Here is a 22,982-nt window from a genome sequence, read left to right as displayed (position 1 = left end):
TAGCCACTTGGTCACAAACACTAGCCAAAGTAACGTTAATATTTGTTTGTGTGTAAAAAATGCAAAAAACTAATTTGAACGCCAATTTTGTCCAGTGTTTGTGACTAATTGGCTACTAAAAAAGACTGAACATACCCCATTTGCAATACCTTTGGTTGTCTACTTTTGCAAATGGTATGCCATCATGGGGGTAATTATTATTCCTGGGCTACCATACGGTCTCAAAGGCAATGTAACCAATCTGGCGAATTTCAATGTAAAAAAACAGAAACGCAAGCCTTTTATTTGACTCTGTAACTTTTGAAAACACCATAAAACCTGTACATGAGGGGCACTGTTATACTCAGGAGACTTTGCTAAACACAAATATTTGTGTTTCAAAACAGTAAAAAGTATTACAGCAATAATATCATCAGTGTAAGTGCCGTTTGTGTGTGAAAAATGCAAAAAACGTAACTTTCACTGACAATATCATCGTTGTAATACATTTTACAGTTTTGAAACACAAATATTTGTGTTAAGCGATGTCTCCCGAGTAAAACAGTACCCCCCATGTACAAGTTTTATGGTGTCTTGGAAAGTTACAGAGTCAAATATAAGGCTTGCGTTTCAGTTTTTCCAAATTAAATTCCCTGGACTTTCGGCCTGGGTTGTCAGGCAGGTCCCGCAAATTGTAATTAAAGACACACTCCAGGCACCCAGACCACTTCTGCCCATTGGAGTGGTCTGGGTGCCAACTCCCACTACTCTTAACCCTGCAAGTGTAATTATTGCAGTTTTTTATAGAAACTCCACCTCTAGTGGCTGTCTACTAGACAGCCACTAGAGGGCACTTCCTGCATCATAGCACAGAAAACGCTGTGTGAGGACCTCCAGCATCGCTCATTTCCCCATAGGAAAGCATTGAACAGCATTTTCAATGCTTTCCTATGGGGAGCTCTAATGCGCATGCGCGGCATGCGCATTAGGTCTCCCCGGCCGGTGGACGGGATCAGTCTCGCCCACCGGCTGACGAAATCACAGGGAGGAGCGGCGCCGGAGGAAGAAGCAGCGACGTGGGACATCGTCGCTGCCTCAGGTAAGTTACTGAAGGGGTTTTGACCCCTTCAGCAACTAAGGATTGGGGGGTGGGAGGGAGAGGGGACCTGCAGTGCCAGGAAAACTGATTGTTTTCCTGGCACAGATGTTTCCCATTAATAAAAGGACCTAATTAAGTAAAATTATTACATAAATATATATGTAAAATTATTATATATATAGACGTGTATATATATATATATATATATATATATATATATATATATATATATATATATATAAAATTTGTTTTAATTATTTTTATTTATATATAGGTATACATATAGTGATGTATACATATATACATATATATACGTATATACTCGAGTATAAGCCGAGTTTTTCAGCACATTTTTCGTGCTGAAAAACCGGAACTCGGCTTATACTCGAGTCAGAGTCTGTATTTGCATTGCCATAATACAGACTGAGGGAGAGGGGGCTGGCAGAGATCTTACTTACCTGTCTTGCAGCTCCTGTCAGCTCTCTCCTCCTCCGCCGGTCCGCGGCTCTCGCGAGATTTACACTGTGAGCTGACAGAAGAGCTGAACGGACCGGGGGAGGAGGAGAGAGCTGACAGGAGCTGCAGGACGGGTAAGTAAGATCTCTGCCAGCCCCCTCTCCCCCCCCACCCACTGAACTGCCAATGCTGGACCACTAGGGAAGGAGCCCCCCTCCCTGCCATGTATCAAGCAGGGAGGGGGGACGAAAAAATAATAATAATTAAATAAAAAATAATAAGGAAAAAAAAATATTAAAATAATACAAAATAATAATAAATAAAATAATAAAATTGCCCACCCCCCACCACTGCAACACACACACACACACACACACACTGCACACACACACACACACACACTGCACACATACACACACTGCACACATACACACACTGCACACACTCACACACACACACTGCACACATACACACACTGCACACACACACACACTGCACACATACACACACTGCACACACACACACACACACACACACAGCATTCATACACACACACACTGCACTCATACACACACACTGCACTCATACACACACACTGCACTCATACACACACACTGCACACACACACTGCATTCATACACATACACACACACACTGCACACATACACACACACACTGCACACATACACACACACACACTGCACACATACACACACACACGCTGCACACACACGCTGCACTCATACACACACGCTGCACTCATACACACACGCTGCACTCATACACACACGCTGCACTCATACACACACGCTGCACTCATACACACTGCATTCATACACACACACTGCATTCATTATACACACACTGCATTCATTATACACACACTGCATTCATTATACACACACTGCATTCATTATACACACACTGTAAATAAATATTCAATTAATATATTTTTTTTAGGATCTACCGTATATACTCGAGTATAAGCCGAGTTTTTCAGCACATTTTTTGTGCTGAAAAACCCCAACTCGGCTTATACTCGAGTCAATAGTCTGTATTATGGCAATTTATATTGCCATAATACAGACTGGGGCTGTGGGGGCTGTGAGAGATCTGACAGGAGCTGCAGGAGAGGTAAGTAACAATCTCTCACAGCCCCCACAGCCCCCACTGAACTGCCAATGCTGGACCACCAGGGAAGGAGAGCCCCCCTCCCTGCCATATATCAAGCAGGGAGGGGGGACGAAAAAAAAATATATTAATAATAATAATTACATTAAATAATAATACAAAAATAATAATGAAATTAAATAAAAATAATAATAAATAATAATACAAAAATAAAATAATAAAAAAAAATTTAAAAAATTGCCCACCCCCCACCAAGGCTCTGCACACACACACTGCACTCATACACACACACACACACTGCACTCATACACCCACACTGCACTCATACACACTGCACTCATACACACACACACACTGCACTCATACACACACACACACTGCACTCATACACACACACACACTGCATTCATACACACACACACACACTGCACTCATACACACACACACACTGCATTCATACACACACACACTGCATTCATACACACACACACACACTGCATTCATACACACACACACTGCATTCATACACACACACTGCATTCACACACACACACACTGCATTCATACACACACACACTGCATTCATACACACACACACACACTGCACTCATACACACACGCGACACTCATACACACACGCGACACTCATACACTCACACTGCGTTCATACACTCACACTGCGTTCATACACTCACACTGCATTCATTATACACACTGCATTCATTATACACACACTGTAAATAAATATTCAATTAATATATTTTTTTAGGATCTAATTTTATTTAGAAATTTACCAGTAGCTGCTGCATTTCCCACCCTAGTCTTATACTCGAGTCAATAAGTTTTCCCAGTTTTTTGGGGTAAAATTAGGGGCCTCGGCTTATATTCGGGTCGGCTTATACTCGAGTATATACGGTAATTTTATTTAGAAATTTACCAGTAGCTGCTGCATTTCCCACCCTAGTCTTATACTCGAGTCAATAAGTTTTCCCAGTTTTTTGGGGTAAAATTAGGGGCCTCGGCTTATATTCGGGTCGGCTTATACTCGAGTATATACGGTACTTATGTATATAGATATATATATATTATTTCGTCCAATGTGTATTTTGATATCAATATATATATATGTATATATATATATATATAAAAATCCAAGTAGATGGCTGCACTCACGGTTTAATAAAAGTCCAAACTTTATTGTAGTAGAATAAAAATATCTGCGATCAACGTTTCAGTCTTTCCAGGAGGACTTTCATCAGGATCATCCTGATGATCCTGATGAATGTCCTCCTGGAAGGACTGAAACGTTGATCGCAGATATTTTTATTCTACTACAATAAACTTTGGACTTTTATAAAACCGTGAGTGCAGCCATCTACTTGGATTTTTGGATACATGAGCTGTATATATATATGAGCTGTATATATATATTTTAATTATTTCTTTTTTATTATTATTATTTTTTTAAATTTCACGTGTTTACATATTTTTTTATTATATATAAATATATATATATATAATTATAATTATATATATATTTAATCAATATCATTCTACGTGTATTTTGATATTAATATATATATAATTATATATATATTAATATTAAAATACACTTAGTGTATGTGTAAATGTAAACTTAGATTATATATATAAATTATCTAAGTATATTTTATTTTTAACTATAATATATTTTATTTCTAACATTAATGCGTTAAGAGGGGAAGAGAGGGGCAGAGACAGTGTCAGCCAGTGATTTCACATCACTGGCTGACACACAGGATCAGTGATCACAGTGACTGGCTGTCACTGTAATCACCTCCTGCAGATCACGGTAATTGGCCACAGGGGGAGTTCCTGGGTGGCCAGGCATGCCCCCCACCCGATGTGCAGGGGGATCCTGCCTGTAGTTAAATGTGTCAGCCAATAGGCTGACACATAGTAACTCTGATCGCAGCGACAGGCTGTCACTGCGATCAGACTCTGCAGATCGCGGTCACTGACCGCAGGGGGACTGCCTGGGGGGCCAGTCATGTCCCCCGACCGCTATCTGCAGCGGGAAAATACCGCGGCTCCATGTGTCAACCGATTGTAAAATCGGCTGACACATGGTAAATACCAATCGCAGTGACACCCTGTCACTGCGATCCGAAGTTGAAGACCGCGGTCACTGGGCACAGGGGGGCTGCCTGGGGGCCAGGCATGCCTCCCGAACCGCGATCTGCAGCGGGGTAATGCCACCGGCCACGTGGGCGGCAAGACCGCCCAGGTCGTTCCATGCTGCCCTGCGGCGTTTAGAGACAGTCCATTAAGGATGGCAAAGAACGCCCTGCGGTCTTAAGGGGTTAAAGGGCTCCACGATATTTACCAAGTTAGATTTGAGAGGGGCTTATAACTTGGTTAGAATCCGTGAAGGGGATGGAAAATAGCCTTCAATGCATTTTACGGCCATTACCGCTGCAAAAGTAAATTACACTAACACTCTCATAAGTACACTGTCCCAATAACCCAAACACCTATTTCACACTTTTGATGCTCTTCTTCCCCCTTTTAATTCCACTCCTTCTACCACCTTGTCCACCACAAACTTTGCATCTCAGATCCTCTCCAGCTGAAGCAGTGCCTTATGCAAGTCTGAGTTTTAAAAGCTCCCTACTGCAATCCAGGACATAGCTCAGATCACCTCCAGCTGAAGCAGTGCCTTATGCAAGTCTGAGTCTTAAAATCTCCCTACTGCAATCCAGGATATTGCTCAGATCATCTCCAGCTGTGCCTTATGCAAGGTAGACAATGGAGGACACTATCAACCCTAATACTGGACGCTATCATTTTATTGCATTTTAACTACCTGTGTATTTTTTAACCCCTTCAGGACCAGTCTGTTTTTGCGATGTTGTACTTTAACCCCTTAAGACCGCAGCCAAATGTACAAGTTGTGATCCAAAAAAAACGTAAACAAAACCTGGCATTTGCGCTACATGTCTGTCCAACCGTAATTCACCTCTTTCATATTAAATGCACCCACACTTATTATATATCATTTTATTCAGGGGAAACAGGGCTTTCGTTTAACATCAAATATTTAGGTATGGAACATAATTTAATATGAAAAAAATATTACAAAAATGAGAGAAAATAAGATTTTTTAATTTTTTTTAGTTCTACGTGACATTCTAACTGTGAATGTCATAATACTGTTTGCTTTTACTGCAATACAATACACATATTTGTATTCAGCGATGTCTCACGTGTAAAACAGTACCCCCTATGTACAGGTTTTATGGTGTTTTGGGAAGTTACAGGGTCAAATATAGCATGTTACATATTTCAGTTTTTTCACATTGAAATTCGCCAGATTGGTTACGTTGCCATTGAGACCATATGGTAGCCCAGAAATAAGAATTACCCCCATGATGGCATACCATTTGCAAAAGTAGACAACCCAAGGTATTGCAAATGGAGTATGTCCAGTCTTTTTTAGTAGCCACTTGGTCACAAACACTGGCCAAAGTTAGTGTTAATATTTGAAAATGCAAAAAACTAATTTGAACGCAAATTTTGGCCAGTGTTTGTGACTAAGTGGCTACTAAAAAAAAAAAACATACCCTATTTGCAATACCCTGGGTTGTCTACTATTGCAAATGGTATGCCATCATGGAGATAATTTTCATTCCTGGGCTACCATACGGTCTCAAAGGCAACCTGGCGAATTTTAATGTGAAAAAACTGAAACGCAAACCTTATATTTGACTCTGTAACTTTTGAAAACACCATAAAACCTGTACATGAGGGGTACTGTTATACTCAGGAGACTTCGCTGAACACAAATATTAGTGTTTCAAAGCAGTAAAACGTATCACAACAATTATATCGTCAGTGTAAGTGCCATTTGTGTGTGAAAAATGCAAAAAATGTCACTGTCACTGACGATATCGTCGTTGTAATATATTTTACTGTTTTGAAACACTAATATTTGTGTTCAGCGAAGTCTTCCGAGTAAAACAGTACCCCCCATGTACAGGTTTTATGGTGTCTTGGAAAGTTACAGGGTTAAATATAGTGCTAGCAAATTAAATTCCCTATAGTTTCAGCATGGGTTGTCAGGCAGGTCCCGCTAATTGTAATTAATAAAATGACCTAATTATGTAAAATTATTACATAAATATATGCGTAGAATTATTATATATATAGGTGTGTATATATATATGTGTGCATATATATGTATATAATTTTTTTTATTATTTTTATTTATATATAGGTATATATTTAGTGATACATACGTATATACTTATGTATATAGATATATATATATTATTTCGTTCTACATGTATTTTGATATCAATATATATATATATTAATTTTAAAATACAGTTAGAACGAAATTTCGCATGTTTATATATTTTTTATCTATTTATTTTGTATTATTTTTTTTTATTTTATTTTTTTACGTATTTATATATTTATTTATTTTTTATTATATATAAATCTATATATAATACAAATTATATATATATTTAATCAATATCATTGTACGTGTATTTTGATATTAATATATATATATAATTATGTATATATTAATATTAAAATACATGTAGACAGTGTATGTATATTTATGTGTATATGTGTATATGTGTATATATATATACTTAGATCATATATATAATAAATATATATATGATCTAAGTATATATAATCTTATTTTTACACTGTTTTAACGGATTTTATTTGAATTTCAGACAGCAGGGGGAGTACCTGTCATTACAGGCACTCCCCCTGCTGGCACTGCCTTGGACGGCTATGCCGTCCATGTGATCGCGGGGTCCTCGCAAGGACCTCGCGATCACATGGCCCTGGGGGGCCGAAGAGGACGGAGGGGGACTCCCTGGGCTCCCAGGTAAGTCCCCCATACCGCGATCGCCGGCGTGGGATCGCCGGCGACCGGGTAAGTACATAAGACCGCAGGACGTTCTATGCCGCCCTGCGGATTTTAGAGCCATCTAAATAAGGACGGCATAGAACGTCCTGCGGTCTTAAGGGGTTAAGGACCAGGGCTCTTTTTCTAATTCTCATTCCTGGGCTACCGTACGCTCTCGAAGGCAACATAACCAACCTGGCAATTTTCAATGTAAAAATATTTGACCCTTAAACTTTCAAAAATGCTATAAAACCTGTACATGGGGGCTACTGTTATACTCGGGAGACTTTGCTGAACACAAATATTAGTGTTTCAAAACAGTAAAATGTATCACAAGAATTATATCATCAGTAAAAGTGCTGTTTGTGTGTGAAAAATGCATTTACTGTTTTGAATTACTGAATCACTAATATTTGTGTTCAGCGAAGTCTCCCGAGTAAAACAGATTTTAGGGCGTCATAGAAAGTTACAGGGTAAAATACAGCGGGGTAATGGTGCCGGCCCATGTACAGGTTTTAGGGTGTCATAGAAAGTTACAGTAAAATACAGTGCTAGCAAATTAAATTCTCTTGACTTTTGGCCTGGGTTGTCAGTCAGGTCCCTCAAATTGCAATCAATAAAATTACTTAATTATGTAAAAATATTACAGAAATACGCACGTAGAATTTAAATATATATGCATGTTTATGTATTTGAAGTCTACGTGTATATTTATATAATTATTTATGTAATTTTGGAGATGGATATATGTATATTTCGTATTATTTTGATTTAATTATATATACATAGATGTATGTATAATTTCGTTCTAAGTGTATTTTGATATAAATATATATATTAATATCAAAATACAATTAGAATAAAATTTCATATAGATATATAATTTAAAAAAAAACAATTATTATTACTTTTAAATTTTTTATTTAATGTACTTATTATTTGTATTTTATAATAATAATATATATATATACAATATATATAGTTAGCATATATATTGTATATATATTTACATGTGTAATTTAATTATAAGTGTATTTTTATATTTATAGACGTATATGTATACATTAATATAAAAATACACTTAGTATGACATTATATATATGATATATAGACATCTGTCTATATATCATATATATACACACATATATAATTCTATTTTTTTATTAACATTAACCTTTATTTTGTTTATTTTACACTTGCAGGGAGACTGCCTGTCAGCACAGGCAGTCCCCCTGCAGGCAGACACTAGGACACCTATTGTGACCATGTGACCGCTCTGTTGAGCCTAATTCGCCACAGGGAGACTGTCTGGGCTGAAGGCAGTCTCCCCACACCAGGAGCACCGCCGCTCGCCGCCGGGGGAACGACGGCGAACGGGTGAGTAACGATTACCGTTATGACGGTTCAGGACCGTCACAGGTCCTTAACGGTATGTTACCTTACTCCATATTATGGCTATTAGGTTATTATGCTATGCATATGTAAAAAGTGTATAATAATCATACAAGATTGATTATTACTTTTTAGAGATTATTACGATCTATAATATGTATGAGCGTTTGGAACGCAACTGACGCCATTTTTTACATTACGTGCGTTCCAAGCATGCATCCCATGAGCTTATTCAAACCACTGAACTCACAACCTCGACGCATCACTTCCGGTGTGTCCTGCGAAACCGGAAATAGAATTCACCAGGTAGCAATCTACAATCAAGCTCATCCCATATATACAGGACATCAAGATGTCAGGCCTCAAGCCTCCCGATGTCTCCTCATGCTTCCGGGTTTGACGGAGCTTAGCCACACCCCCATTTCCGCGGTCGGATATTTAATGCTGGATTATTGAAACGCGTACCGCACCTAACTCACCGGCTCGCAGACCTCGGTGAGACAACCACTCGCTACTAGACCGGACTGGAGGAATATTCAAGTCTCCTACATCTCTCTTCATCACAGATAACTACCAGCACTCTTGGCAACCGTTCACTGAAGCAACCGCCTCTGAGGAGAGCTGGGGACACAATCCCTCCACTTCCAGAAGTTAAGTGATTACAGTCTCTGAAGTAAGAGCTAAGAATGTTAAAGTTTTATTTCAACTTACTAAAGTCTGCTATCACGTTCTCCAGCAAGCCTGCTACAGCTTTCCTCAAATCAAGTATTATCCATGTTCAGCTGTACCTGTCTTGCTACAGATAATCTTATTTCTGCTATCAAAGTGTTCAGCAATCCTGTTACAGCTTTCCTCAAATCAAGTATTATCCAAGTTCAGCTGTACCTGTCTTGCTACAGATAATCTTATTTCTGCTATCAAAGTGTTCAGCAATCCTGTTACAGCTTTCCTCAAAGCAAGTATTATCCAAGTTCAGCTGTACCTGTTTTGCTACAGATAATCTTATTTCTCCATACTAAAGTCTGCAAGCAAGTTGGTAAGCTATCCTGCTACAGCTTTCCTCAAAGCAAGTATTATCCAAGTTCAGCTGTACCTGTCTAGCTACAGATAATCTTATTTCTCCATACTAAAGTCTGCAAGCAAGTTGGTAAGCTATCCTGCTACAGCTTTCCTCAAAGCAAGTATTATCCAAGTTCAGCTGTACCTGTCTAGCTACAGATAATCTTATTTCTTCATACTAAAGTCTTCTATCAAGTTGTTCAGCAAGCCTGCTACAGCATCCCTCAAAACAAGTATTAATTAAGTTATACTGCACCAGTCTTGCTGCTTATAACTCCAATGTATATACCGTATATACTCGAGTATAAGCCGAGTTTTTCAGCACATTTTTTGTGCTGAAAAACCCCAACTCGGCTTATACTCGAGTCAGAGTCTGTATTATGGCAATTTACATTGCCATAATACAGACTGGGGGGAGAGGGGTGCTGGCAGAGCTGTACTTACCTTTCCTGCAGCTCCTGTCAGCTCTCTCCTCCACCGCGCCGTCCGTTCAGCACCTCGGTCAGCTCCCAGTGTAAGTCTCGCGAGAGCCACGGCTCTCGCGAGACTTACACTGGGAGCTGACAGAGGGAGCTGCACAGACCGCGCGGTGGAGGAGAGAGCTGACAGGAGCTGCAGGAAAGGTAAGTACAGCTCTGCCAGCACCCCTCTCCCCCCAGTCTGTATTATGGACCACCCCAGTCTGTATTATGGACCACCAGGGAAGGAGCCCCCTTCACCAGGGAAGGAGCCCCCAGCTAGCAAGCAGGGAGGGGGGACGAAAAAAAAAAAGATAATAAAAAATAAATAATAATATTTAAATAATAAATAATATTACAAAAAAAAAAATAATATAAAAAAAATAAAAAATAATAATAATTAATAATATATCAAATGCCCACCCCCACCAACACATACACAAACACACACTGCGTCACACACTGCATCACACACTCACACTTCATTCATATACACACACTGCACTCACACACTGCATTCACACACACTGCACTCATACACACTGCACTCATACACACACACTGCATTCATTATATACACACACTGGAAATAAATATTCAATTAATATATACGTACACACACTGCACTCATACACACACACTGCACTCACGCACTGCACTCATACACGCACTGCACTCATACACGCACTGCACTCATACACGCACTGCACTCATACACACTGCACTCATACACACTGCACTCATACACACACACTGCATTCATTATATACACACACTGAAAATAAATATTCAATTAATATATACGCACACACACTGCACTCATACACACACTGCACTCATACACGCACTGCACTCATACACGCACTGCACTCATACACGCACTGCACTCATACACGCACTGCACTCATACACGCACTGCACTCATACACACACACTGCATTCATTATATACACACACTGAAAATAAATATTCAATATATACGCACACACACTGCACTCATACACACACACTGCACTCATACACACACACACTGCACTCATACACACACACTGCACTCACACACTGCATTCATACACGCACTGCACTCATACACACACTGCACTCATACACGCACTGCACACGCACACACACTGCACTCACGCACTGCATTCATACACGTACTGAACTCATACACGCACTGCACTCATACACGCACTGCACTCATACATGCACTGCATTCATACGCACACACTGCATTCATTATATACACACACTGTAAATAAATATTCAATTAATATAATTTTTTTAGGATCTAATTTTATTTAGAAATTTACCAGTAGCTGCTGCATTTCCCACCCTAGTCTTATACTCGAGTCAATACGTTTTCCCAGTTTTTTGGGGTAAAATTAGGGGCCTCGGCTTATATTTGGGTCGGCTTATACTCGAGTATATACGGTAATCTCTTATTATTTGAACTGTTAACAAGTATAACGGATGATAATGAATTCTGAACCTTGTCAATGTTAAATGAAACAAACCGCTATTATTTAAAGAAACAGTAACTGTAATTCTGGAACTGAAGTCTCAGTTCCATCTAAGTGTCTTAATAAAAGATCAAAGTCCTAACAAATCTGCAGTTGTGTTCCACATCATTTACTGTGAACGTGACACAAGAGGACCACCCCACACTTTTGAAAAAGCCTCTGGACAGGCAAAATGCATCAAGTGGGACACCCATACTCAATTTTAAGACTACTTTATTGTTCTTATGTTTTTATGTTTTTTAGAATAAATAGTTATCTTTACATATAACTATTTGTCTCCTATTTGCTACCTGGTACCATCAAATCCTGAGGTGGGGGTTATACTACCTATGCTGTAATAGCTAGTGCAGGCCTTGCTCTCAAGGGAGGGGGTACGAGGGAGGGGGGCACTATAGTGCCAGAAAAAAACAGCTTTGTTTTCCTTGTACTATAGTATCCCCTTAAAAGGAGTAGGAAAAGGTGGAGTCTAAAGAGGAAGGGGTGGTTTCTTAATCAGGAAGAGGTGCGACCGTGGCAGGAAGGGGTGGGGCAAATTTAGATTAAGGGGGTTAGCCATGCCTAGGGCAGCATGAAAACAAAATACACCACTGCCCCACCCAGAAACCATCATCCCCCTCACTCACATTATCACCACCTTACACACACACAGTATCACTCTCCTCACACACATTGTCATGTCCCCCACACACTGTCATCCCCCATAATGTAGTGTTACCATACTCCCACATACTGTCAGCCTCCCTAAACACACTGTCAGCCTCCCCTCATACTGTCACCTCCCCACAAATTGTAACCCACCCCATGCTTTTACAGAGTTTACAGAGAAAGAGGTAGTTTACAGAGGAAGAGGTTCTATTTCAACTGTCGAAAGTAAAGAGAAATAAGTCAGTGGGACCTAATGGAATACACCCAAAGTTATTAAAATAGCTTAGTGGTGTACTAGCAAAACCATTAACAGATTTATTTAACCAATCATTGTTAACAGGAGTAGTCCCAGAAGATTGGAAGTTAGCAAATGTTGTGCCCATTCACAAGAAAGGTAGAAGGGAGGAGTCGGGCAACTATAGGCCAGTTAGCCTTACTTCAGTAGTAGGGAAAGTAATGGAAACCATGTTAAAGGATAGGATTGTTGAACATCTAAAAACACATGGATTTCAAGATCAGAGACAACATGGGTTTACTTCAGGGAGATCATGCCAAACTAATCTTAGTGATTTTTTTGATTGGGTAACTGAAATAATAGATCAGGGTGGTGCAGTAGACATTGCTTACCTAGATTTCAGTAAGGCCTTTTACACTGTTGCACATAGAAGGCTTATCAATAAACTGCAATCTTTTGGATTTCAATATTGCTGAATGGGTAAGGCAGTGGCTGAGTGACAGGCAACAGAGGGTTGTAGTCAATGGAGTATATTCGAAACTTGGGCTTGTCACCAGTGGGGTACCTCAAGGATCTGTACTTTGACCAATTCTCTTTAATATTTTTATTAGTGATATTGCAGAAGGTCTTGATGGTAATTTATGTCATTTTGCTGATGATACTAAGATATGTAACAGGGTTGATGTTCCAGGAGGGATAAGCCAAATGGCAAATGATTTAGGTAAACTAGAAAAATGGTCAGAGTTGTGGCAACTGACATTTAATGTGGATAAGTGCAAGATAATGCATCTTGGACGTAAAAACCCAAGGGCAGAGTATAGAATATTTCATAGAGTTCTAACCTCAACATCTGAGGAAGGGGATTTAGGGGTAGGCAGACAATGTAATAGAGCAGCAGGAAATGCTAGCAGAATGCTTGGTTGTATAGGAAGAGGTTGTGGCGGAACCAACCTCGCCACTGGCCACTGGAGGAGCCTGGTCGCCCGCCTCCTGCCACTGGACTATGGCCCCATGTTTAACACTGTTCTTTTTCCCTGCAGAAAGGCTGGTTCGTGCGTTTCTGCGGACTGTTAAAGCCATGCTACCCCAGATAGCTATGCCATGGAGCCCAGCCGTATACTGAAAGCCTGTATGAAAGACTTTGGCTCCATGGCGATTGAACTGTATGTATGTGATCTGAGCGCCATCCGGTAATAATGTGCGCTCAGATCTAAGCTTTCTGGGGATATGTTGAATGTATATGTTTTATGTGATAAATGTAACAATATGTATTTTTATGTATTTTATTGGCCTTTGTCTGCCATGTGGTTAATGGAGTTTTGCCTCTGTCCTTGGAGATAATTGGATTACTTCCCAATTATCTTCAGGACAGAGAGGAGGGATTGTGATGCATTGTGGGATTGTAAGCTTGTGATAGGTCAATGTCCAATATGTTTCCCAGTCTTCCATCTGGTCCCCTAGGGGAGTGTCCACCAGATGGGAGACCTGCATAAAAGCCAGGCAGGTAGCCCCAGTAAATCAGTTCTGCTTGACCCTCAAACGAAGTGTCGTCTCGTTCTTACGGGGAATTGGATTGTATGCTGTTACAGTGCAACTGCCAGGAGTGTAAACTGTTTGCATGGTTTTTCCTGTTCGGCTGTTTACAGAATTCGTGTGTTTCCTGTTCGGGAGTTTGGAGTATTCCTCTGGTTTCAGTTCGGGAGATTGGTGAATTCATGTGTTTGCAATTCGGGAGATTGGTGATTGCAGTAGCTGTCTGTGCATCAGAAAAGGGGAATATCGCCTAAACGGTTTTTAACCTCTTGTGTGCAAAACAGTCCGTTACAGAGGTATTAGCATTAGAAAGAGGGGAGTACTCATGCCATTGTATAGAACACTGGTTAGACCTCACTTGGAGTATTGTACGCAGTACTGGAGACCGTATCTTCAGAAGGATATTGATACTTTAGAGAGATTTCAGAGAAGGGCTACTAAACTGGTTCATGGATTGCAGGATAAAACTTACCAGGAAAGGTTAAAGGATCTTAACATGTATAGCTCGGAGGAAAGACGAGACAGGGGGGATATGATAGAAACATTTAAAAACATTAAGGGGATCAACACAGTAAAGGAGGAGACAATATTTAAAAGAAGAAAAACTACCACAACAAGAGGACATAGTCTTAAATTAGAGGGGAAAAGGTTTAAAAATAATATCAGGAAGTATTACTTTACTGAGAGTGTAGTAGATGCATGGAATAGCCTGCCAGCTGAAGTGGTAGATGTTAACATAGTAAAGGAGTTTAAGCATGCGTGGGATAGGCATAAGGCCATCCTAACTATACGATAAGGCTAATTAAAAGTATTTTGAAATATTGGGCAGACTAGATGAGCCAAATGGTTCTTATCTGCCGTCACATTCTATGTTTCTATGCTGTTAATCCCTTCACGCATAAACACTCACATTAACCACTCCTAATTCTGTTAACCTGTTAATCTCTCCCTCTCCAAACTCACTTACCCTTGCTTTGCCACACTCACCCTGTCAAATTAACCCCCCTTTTTCTGTCACACTCACCTTCTCTCACTCTGTCACACCCTCCCCAAACCCTGCCTCCCTTATCCTGTCACATTAATGACTCTAATCCTGTCACACTCTGCCACACTCACCCTGTCACATTAACCCCCCTTAATCCTGTCACACTCCCTCCTCCACACCATATTCACCCTTCACCCCAATCCCGTGATACTCACCCCCAAATATGACACACTTACCCTGTCACATTAACCCCTCCAATCCTGTCATACTCATCACTCCTACCATTCCGCAATTGCCCTGACACACTTACCTCCACTCGCCCTGTCACACTCCCTCCTCAAACCATGTCATACTCACCCTCCCTCATTCTCTCGCACAAACCCCCCCACCCTGTCCCATTTACCCACTTTGCCCTATCACATTCTCCCTGCCACTGGTACCCCTTTACAAACCCTGCCACATTCACCAGCTCAAGACATGCATCATACTCACACAGTCAGGAAATATAGCTTTGCCATTAATACAATGCACAAAGGCCACAGACCTATATATATATACATGCATATACAATACATATATACATATATACACATGCATATAAAATACATGGGGCAACATATTACATTATATAGCATAATATATGTGAAAGGATGGCACAGTTTTTTTTATCTGTAACTTTATTCTTTGATAAATTATTTTTTTAAATCTTTTTTGCGCAAACAAAATTTAACATTTTTGTTTTCAATAACCCCTTCACAACAGTACTTACACTGGACAAAATTATGAATGCAACACTTTGTTTTTGCTCCCATTTTATGAAGCTGATATCAAAGATCTAAGACTTTTTTTTTTTTTTCAATTCTTTATTTAAGTGTCGACAGGCACACAGCATGACATTACATTTGGCTTACGCAGAAGCCTAATCATCAGTTATTGCTCGAGAAGTGTTTACAGAAAGGAAGAGTAGGTTAGTATTGCGTACATTAGATAACAACGATACAATTCAAGTGGCTTGCGCAGAAGCCTTTGTGGTGGTTCGTTTTGCTGTGCCGGTCGTGGTTTTTCTTGTTTTTTTTTCAATAAACAGGTAAATATATACAATGAAAGAACAGGATAAAAGAAAATAAAGATAACAAAGAAAACTGTGGGTATATCTTGCTGTATAACCTCGTAGTGCACAAGTGAAAATTTGTCTATGAGTGAGCGCTATGACGCATCGAGTTAAATGTCGTATTGTTCCCAGAAGGCCCCCTTCTTTTGAAATGTGGCGCTGGTGTTGCGGACCTGTGCAGTCAACTTGTCCATTAAGTAATTGTCCCTGATTTTGGAGATTACTAGGGAAATCGGGGGTACTTCGGGCTTAATCCAGTATTGTGCCAATGCTCTACGAGCTGCTAAGTAAAGCATATTTAGTAGTCTTTGGTCATGTTTGTCTAGTCCCTCCGTTGGCCGTGATAGTAGGCACGCCCAAGGGTCTGGTGTTATCCGTCGTTGTAGGATTTTGGAGGTGAGATCTGCTATATTTCCCCAATACTCCTTAACTCTAGTGCAGTGCCACCACATGTGGATATATGTACCCTTTTCTCCACATAGCCTCCATCAGGTGTCTGTGGGGCTTAGTTGCATGTGACATTGTTTGACTGGGGTCGTGTACCACCGTAGCAGTATTTTGTACGCTTGTTCCTGGAGGGCCGTGCATATGGATACTTTTGCATTCGCCTCCCATATGTCTTGCCAATCTGTCCCCTCTAGTGTTTCGCCTAGATCTGCCTCCCATTTGTCAGTGTATTTCTGTGCGCCCCAAGTTCCTGATTCTAGGCATATGTGGTTGTAGAGTAGTGAGATTAATTTTGTTGGCATGTGTTCTTGTAAGCAAATTCGTTCAAAGAACGTAGTCGGTTTGGCATTTGCGGTTCTGACCTCTGTAGTCTGTGCAAAATCTCGTAGTTGGACATATCGGAAGAAGTCTCTCGTTTTTAGTGGGGCAAGGGTTTGCAAGTGTTGGAAGGGTACTAGTTGGTTGTCTATATACAGTTGTGTGTAGTGCTGTAGGCCTGTGGCTTCTATGCCTTGAAAGTCTATCGCCCTAAGTCCCGGTGGGAATGCTCTGTTGCGCAGGACCGGAGTCATTGAGGAAGGTAGGTCTGTGAATTTAAATTTCCGTGCGACTCTGTCCCATAAGCTGATGGAGTTAAGGATGGCTGGGCATTCTGTCCGCAAGAGTACTCTGTGTTCTCTTGGCGTCCAGATATGGAACTGTGGTAGGTCTGCTCCCGTCATGAGGGATTCTATGTCGACCCATCTGCGTTGATTAGTCGGGCAGTGCCAGTGGGCGATTTGTGCCACTTGAGCTGCGGTGTAGTAATGGTGGAGGTGGGGCATTCCCAAGCCTCCTCTCCATTTGGGGTTGTATAGTACCGTCTTGGCTATTCTGGGTCGCTTTCTCTGCCAAATAAAGGCATCTATTGCTTTTTGTATGTCAGCTAAATCGCTCTTGGTGACTCGGATCGGGAGCGCTTGGAAAAGGAACAGCAGTCGTGGTAGTATGTTCATTTTTATGGAGTGTAGACGACCTAGCCATGTGATTGGCTTGTCCGTCCAGTTGTCTAAGTCAGTTTTAAGCCTAGTGAGCAGGGGTGTATAGTTGTGTTGATGTGTTGTATCTCATGGTCTGGTATGTGGAATGGCAATGCCGTTGACTTGGTGAGGTTGACTTTGTACCCGGCCATGTCTCCGTATGTTTGCAGTAGCTTTTCTAGATTGGCCATTGAGAGGGTCGGTTCTGTGAGTGTGAGGAGTATATCATCCGCATATGCTGCAGCTTTAAATTGTTCCCTCCCAATTTGCACTCCTTTAATGTTCGGGTCAGTTCTAATTAGGTGTAGGAGCGGTTCTAAAAGGATCGCGAATAATAGCGGTGACAATGGGCATCCCTGTCTCATTCCGTTGCTCACTCGGAACGATGATTTCGGGGCTCCTGCTATTATGGTTTGTGCTTTGAGGTCCGTGTACAGTGCTCTTATGGCTGTGATGTAGGGGTCCGGGAAGCCTTGCGTTTGCAGTAAGTGGAACAGAAAGGGCCATTGAACTCTGTTAAAGGCCTTTTCGGCGTCAAGAGAGAGGGCAAGGGATGGTGACTTGGAGTTTGACATGAGCCACATCAAGTCAGCACCTCTGCGCGTATTCTCGTACAGCTGGCGTCCCGGCATGAAACCGACCTGATCTGGGTGTATTAATTTAGGTAGTAGTGGAGTTAGCCGTTTCGCCAGTATTTTTGCAAATATTTTTAAGTCAGTGTTGATAGGGGAGATTGGTCTGTAATTTGTGGCTAGTGTACCGTCTTTGTCGGGTTTGGTTAGCAGGATTATGTTGGCGGTGGCCATGTCGCGGTCAGGTGTACCCCCTTGGAGGAAATGATTGCATAATTTGGTGAGGTAGGGTGCTAATTCCGTCTTTTATTTTTTGTAGTAGCTCATATCGTAGCCGTCTGGGCCAGGTGCTTTGTTTCCCTTGAGGGTGGATATCACTGATTCTACCTCCTCCTGTGTTATGGGGCTCTCCAGAGTGTTGGCCTCTACCGCGGTCACCTTGGGTAGGTCCATCTGAGATAGGAATTCTGCTATGCGGGTGATATATTGGGCCTGTGCGTTGCCCTCTCGTGGGGTGTGGTTATATAGGTTCTGGATGTATTCAGTGAATGCGTTGTTAATGTCTTTAGGGGTGTGAACTAGTTCGTTGGCTGTGTTACGAAGTGTTGTTATGGGTTTATGTCCTTGCCTGGGTCTAAGTGTCCGCGCCAGTAATGTGTCCATTTTGTTAGCTTTTTCGTAGAACAAGCGCTTTGACCAGACTATGGAGCGTGCCACTTCCGCTATGGTGTGTTCTTTAATCGAGTGTCGTGTGGTTTGGAGTTTTGTATATGTGGTGGTGGAGGGGTTTTGTTTATGTTGTTGTTCAAGTTTCCGCATGGCAGTTTGTAATTCTAAGAGGTGTTTCGTTTTGGTTCGTTTTTTTGTGCGTGGCGGCTTGTATGAGATGTCCCCTTAATACTGATTTATGTGGTGGGGCGTGGCTGACCACAAAGCCGAGCGGACGTCTTCCCTGAGAGCTCCGTTCCGGCCCAGGGAATAGAGACTCAAGCCAACGAACAAACACAAATTTCCACAAGAAAGACAGATACCCCCCAAAGCAGAGAGTATGGGGCGCAAAAATAAAAAGCCTCACCGACAAGAACCGACTAGACAGCCGGATATACGGCTTTCCTTCGAACGGCCGGTGCCGCAACAGACGCCCAAGATGGCGCCCGAGGCCCAATATGACACGGAGGACTCAGAAGCCTCGCAGGCCGACGCAGTAGCCTCACCTCTACCCTCCTCAGAGGAGGCTTCCATTTTGTCGGGGTCTGAAGAAGATGAGTCACCCTCAACCAAAGGTGACATAAAACACCTCCTAATAGACCTCAGGAAAGTATGGAAGCAGGATCTGCGGGAAGTACAGGCCGAAATAGGGGTGGTCCACCAAAAGGTGCGGGAACTGGAACTAAAAGAGACCGCTAGAGAGGAGAAGTCTCAGGCTACGGAACGTAAGCTCACAGAACTCACCTCACAGGTACAGCAACTACATAGAGTGGTGACCACTATGGAAGTCCGTCACAGGAGAAAAAACCTGCGACTTAGGGGCATCCCGGAGTCGGTCGGAAATACAAAGCTCCTGCTGTGGGTTCGCACTATGCTGACAGCCATAGGCGCCGAAAGCACCACTGACTCTCCACCGATCACATCACTGTTCAGAGTGAGAAAAGCAGCCGCAGCACCCAGTGAAGCACCCAGAGACGTAATAGCGGTGACCAGGGACATAGCGGTAAAATCAGAAATACTGCAGCGCTCCAGAGAGATGGGGACGGTGCCACATGAAGGCCACAGAATAGCGATATTTGCTGATATCCCATTCTCGGCTCTAGCAGAGAGAAAAAGGCTGGCACCAGTGGCCAGGAGACTACGAGACTTGTCCATCAGGTACCGATGGGGCACAGAGGGATCAATACTAGCTGAGAAGGGGGGAGAAAGCTTTACGCTAACGTCCCGAGATGACCCCGATCAGTTCCTGCAAAAATTGAGCCTGTCACTCCAGCCGCGGCCGGAGGACACACCAACTTCACCAAGCAAGGCAGTTTGTGGAGACAACGCCAAGCGCGCCTTCAAAAGTATAACAAAACTTGCCACCAAGAAGCAGAAACCGTAGTAGAGACTTGGATACCAGCCCTTACCCACGCTGCACCTACATCATTCCACTGATACTGGACTGCTACAAAATGCCTGCGGCCAGCAAAGGCTTAGCACTACTACGACCTCTGGGCTCAAGCACCTGCGAGTCGGACGTATGAACAGGAACAATATGCAAATATGCACTCCTCTGTCCTTGAATATTCTCATTAATGTTTGATTCCTTTTTTTACTCTTAACAAATATATTGGAAAAGTTGTATAATGCTGAGAATAACTCAATAAAACGTGTCGTGGTGAGTATTTCCTCGTCGTGAGTAAGTTCGTGTTGAGTCTCCATGTCCAGGTGTTGTGGTGTTGGCCTGTTCTTAAGGTTATGGTTACATCTGCATGGTCAGACCATGTGATGTTGTTTATCTCTGAGTGGATTAGTTTGGCCATACCCGCTCCGTTGAGGAGTATATTGTCTATTCTGGAGTATGTTGTATGAGGGGCCGAGTAATATGTATAGTCTGTTGTGTCTGGGTGTTGGAGTCTCCAAGCGTCCATCAGTCCGGTGTGCTGGGGCAAGGTGTGCAGAAGCTTGTCCTGTCCCCCTCTACCCTGTGATCGCAGTGTCCACGGTTTAGAGCTGCGGCCGGATGCTGGGCAGGGGACGGCATTTAGGTCCCCTCCTACTACCAGTATGCCTCCTTGTAGGGTGGTAAGCAGGGATGCTATGGTGTCCCAGTATGCACTGTCTGGTTTGTTGGGTGCGTATACGTTTACAATATGTAGTTTGGTGTTGTAGTGGTTGCCGGTGATAGCTAAGAATCTGCCTTCAGGGTCTTTCTGCTTGTGTGTGACCACAAAAGGGCAGCGCTTATGTACGAGTATGGCCACCCCCGCTTGTTTTCGTAATGCCCTGGCCTCGTGTGTAGCGTTGTAGGTTCTGTCCCCTAGTTTGAATGGTGAGGCCTTCGGGATGTGTGTCTCCTGTACCAGTGCTATGTCCGCCCTTTTTTCTTTTAAATCTCTTAGGAGAAGTCTATGTTTGGTGGGGATGTTCAATCCCTTGGCATTAATAGATAGTATTTTCAGTGTCATGGGTCTGTCAATCTCGTGGGGTGCGTAGGTACGTGTTGTGGTAAGTTCATACCTGTCCGGAGTCTGTTGGTCTCCCACCCGTCGATAAATGTTGTAATTCGGCCTTTTAGAAACATAGAAACATAGAAACATAGAATGTGACGGCAGATAAGAACCATTCGGCCCATCTAGTCTGTCCAGTTTTCTAAATACTTTCATTAGTCCCTGGCCTTATCTTATAGTTAGGATAGCCTTATGCCTATCCCACGCATGCTTGAACTCCTTTACTGTGTTAACCTCTACCACTTCAGCTGGAAGGCTATTCCATGCATCCACTACCCTCTCAGTAAAGTAATACTTCCTGATATTATTTTTAAACCTTAGTCCCTCTAATTTAAGACTATGTCCTCTTGTTGTGGTAGTTTTTCTTCTTTTAAATATAGTCTCCTCCTTTACTGTGTTGATTCCCTTTATGCATTTCAATGTTTCTATCATATCCTCCCTGTCTCGTCTTTCCTCCAAGCTATACATGTTAAGATCTTTTAACCTTTCCTGGTAAGTTTTATCCTGCAATCAATGAACCAGTTTAGTAGCCCTTCTTTGAACTCTCTCTAAGGTATCAATATCCTTCTGAAGATAGGGTCTCCAGTACTGTGTACAGTACTCCAAGTGAGGTCTCACCAGTGTTCTGTACAATGGCATGAGCACTTCCCTCTTTCTACTGCTAATACCTCTCCCTATACAACCAAGCATTCTGCTAGCATTTCCTGCTGCTCTATTGCATTGTTGCCTACCTTTAAGTCATCAGAAATAATCACCCCTAAATCCCTTTCCTCAGATGTTGAGGTTAGGACTTTATCAAATATTCTGTACTCTGCCCTTGGGTTTTTATGTCCAAGATGCATTATCTTGCACTTATCCACATTAAATGTCAGTTGCCACAACTCTGACCATTTTTCTAGTTTACCTAAATCATTTTCCATTTGGCTTATCCCTCCTGGAACATCAACCCTGTTACATATCTTAGTATCATCCGCAAAAAGACACACCTTACCATCAAGACCTTCTGCAATATCACTAATAAAAATATTACTGCACCACCCTGATCTATAATTTTAGTTACCCAATCAAAAAAATCAATAAGATTAGTTTGGCATGGTCTCCCTGAAGTAAACCCATGTTGTCTCTGATCTTGAAATCCATGTGTTTTTAGATGTTCAACAATCCTATCCTTTAACATGGTTTCCATCACTTTCCCCACTACTGAAGTAAGGCTTACTGGCCTATAG

Source organism: Pelobates fuscus, chromosome 3, assembly GCF_036172605.1.
Source record: "Pelobates fuscus isolate aPelFus1 chromosome 3, aPelFus1.pri, whole genome shotgun sequence".
NCBI classification, from domain to species: domain Eukaryota; kingdom Metazoa; phylum Chordata; class Amphibia; order Anura; family Pelobatidae; genus Pelobates; species Pelobates fuscus.
Note: the sequence above shows the minus strand (reverse complement) of the source record.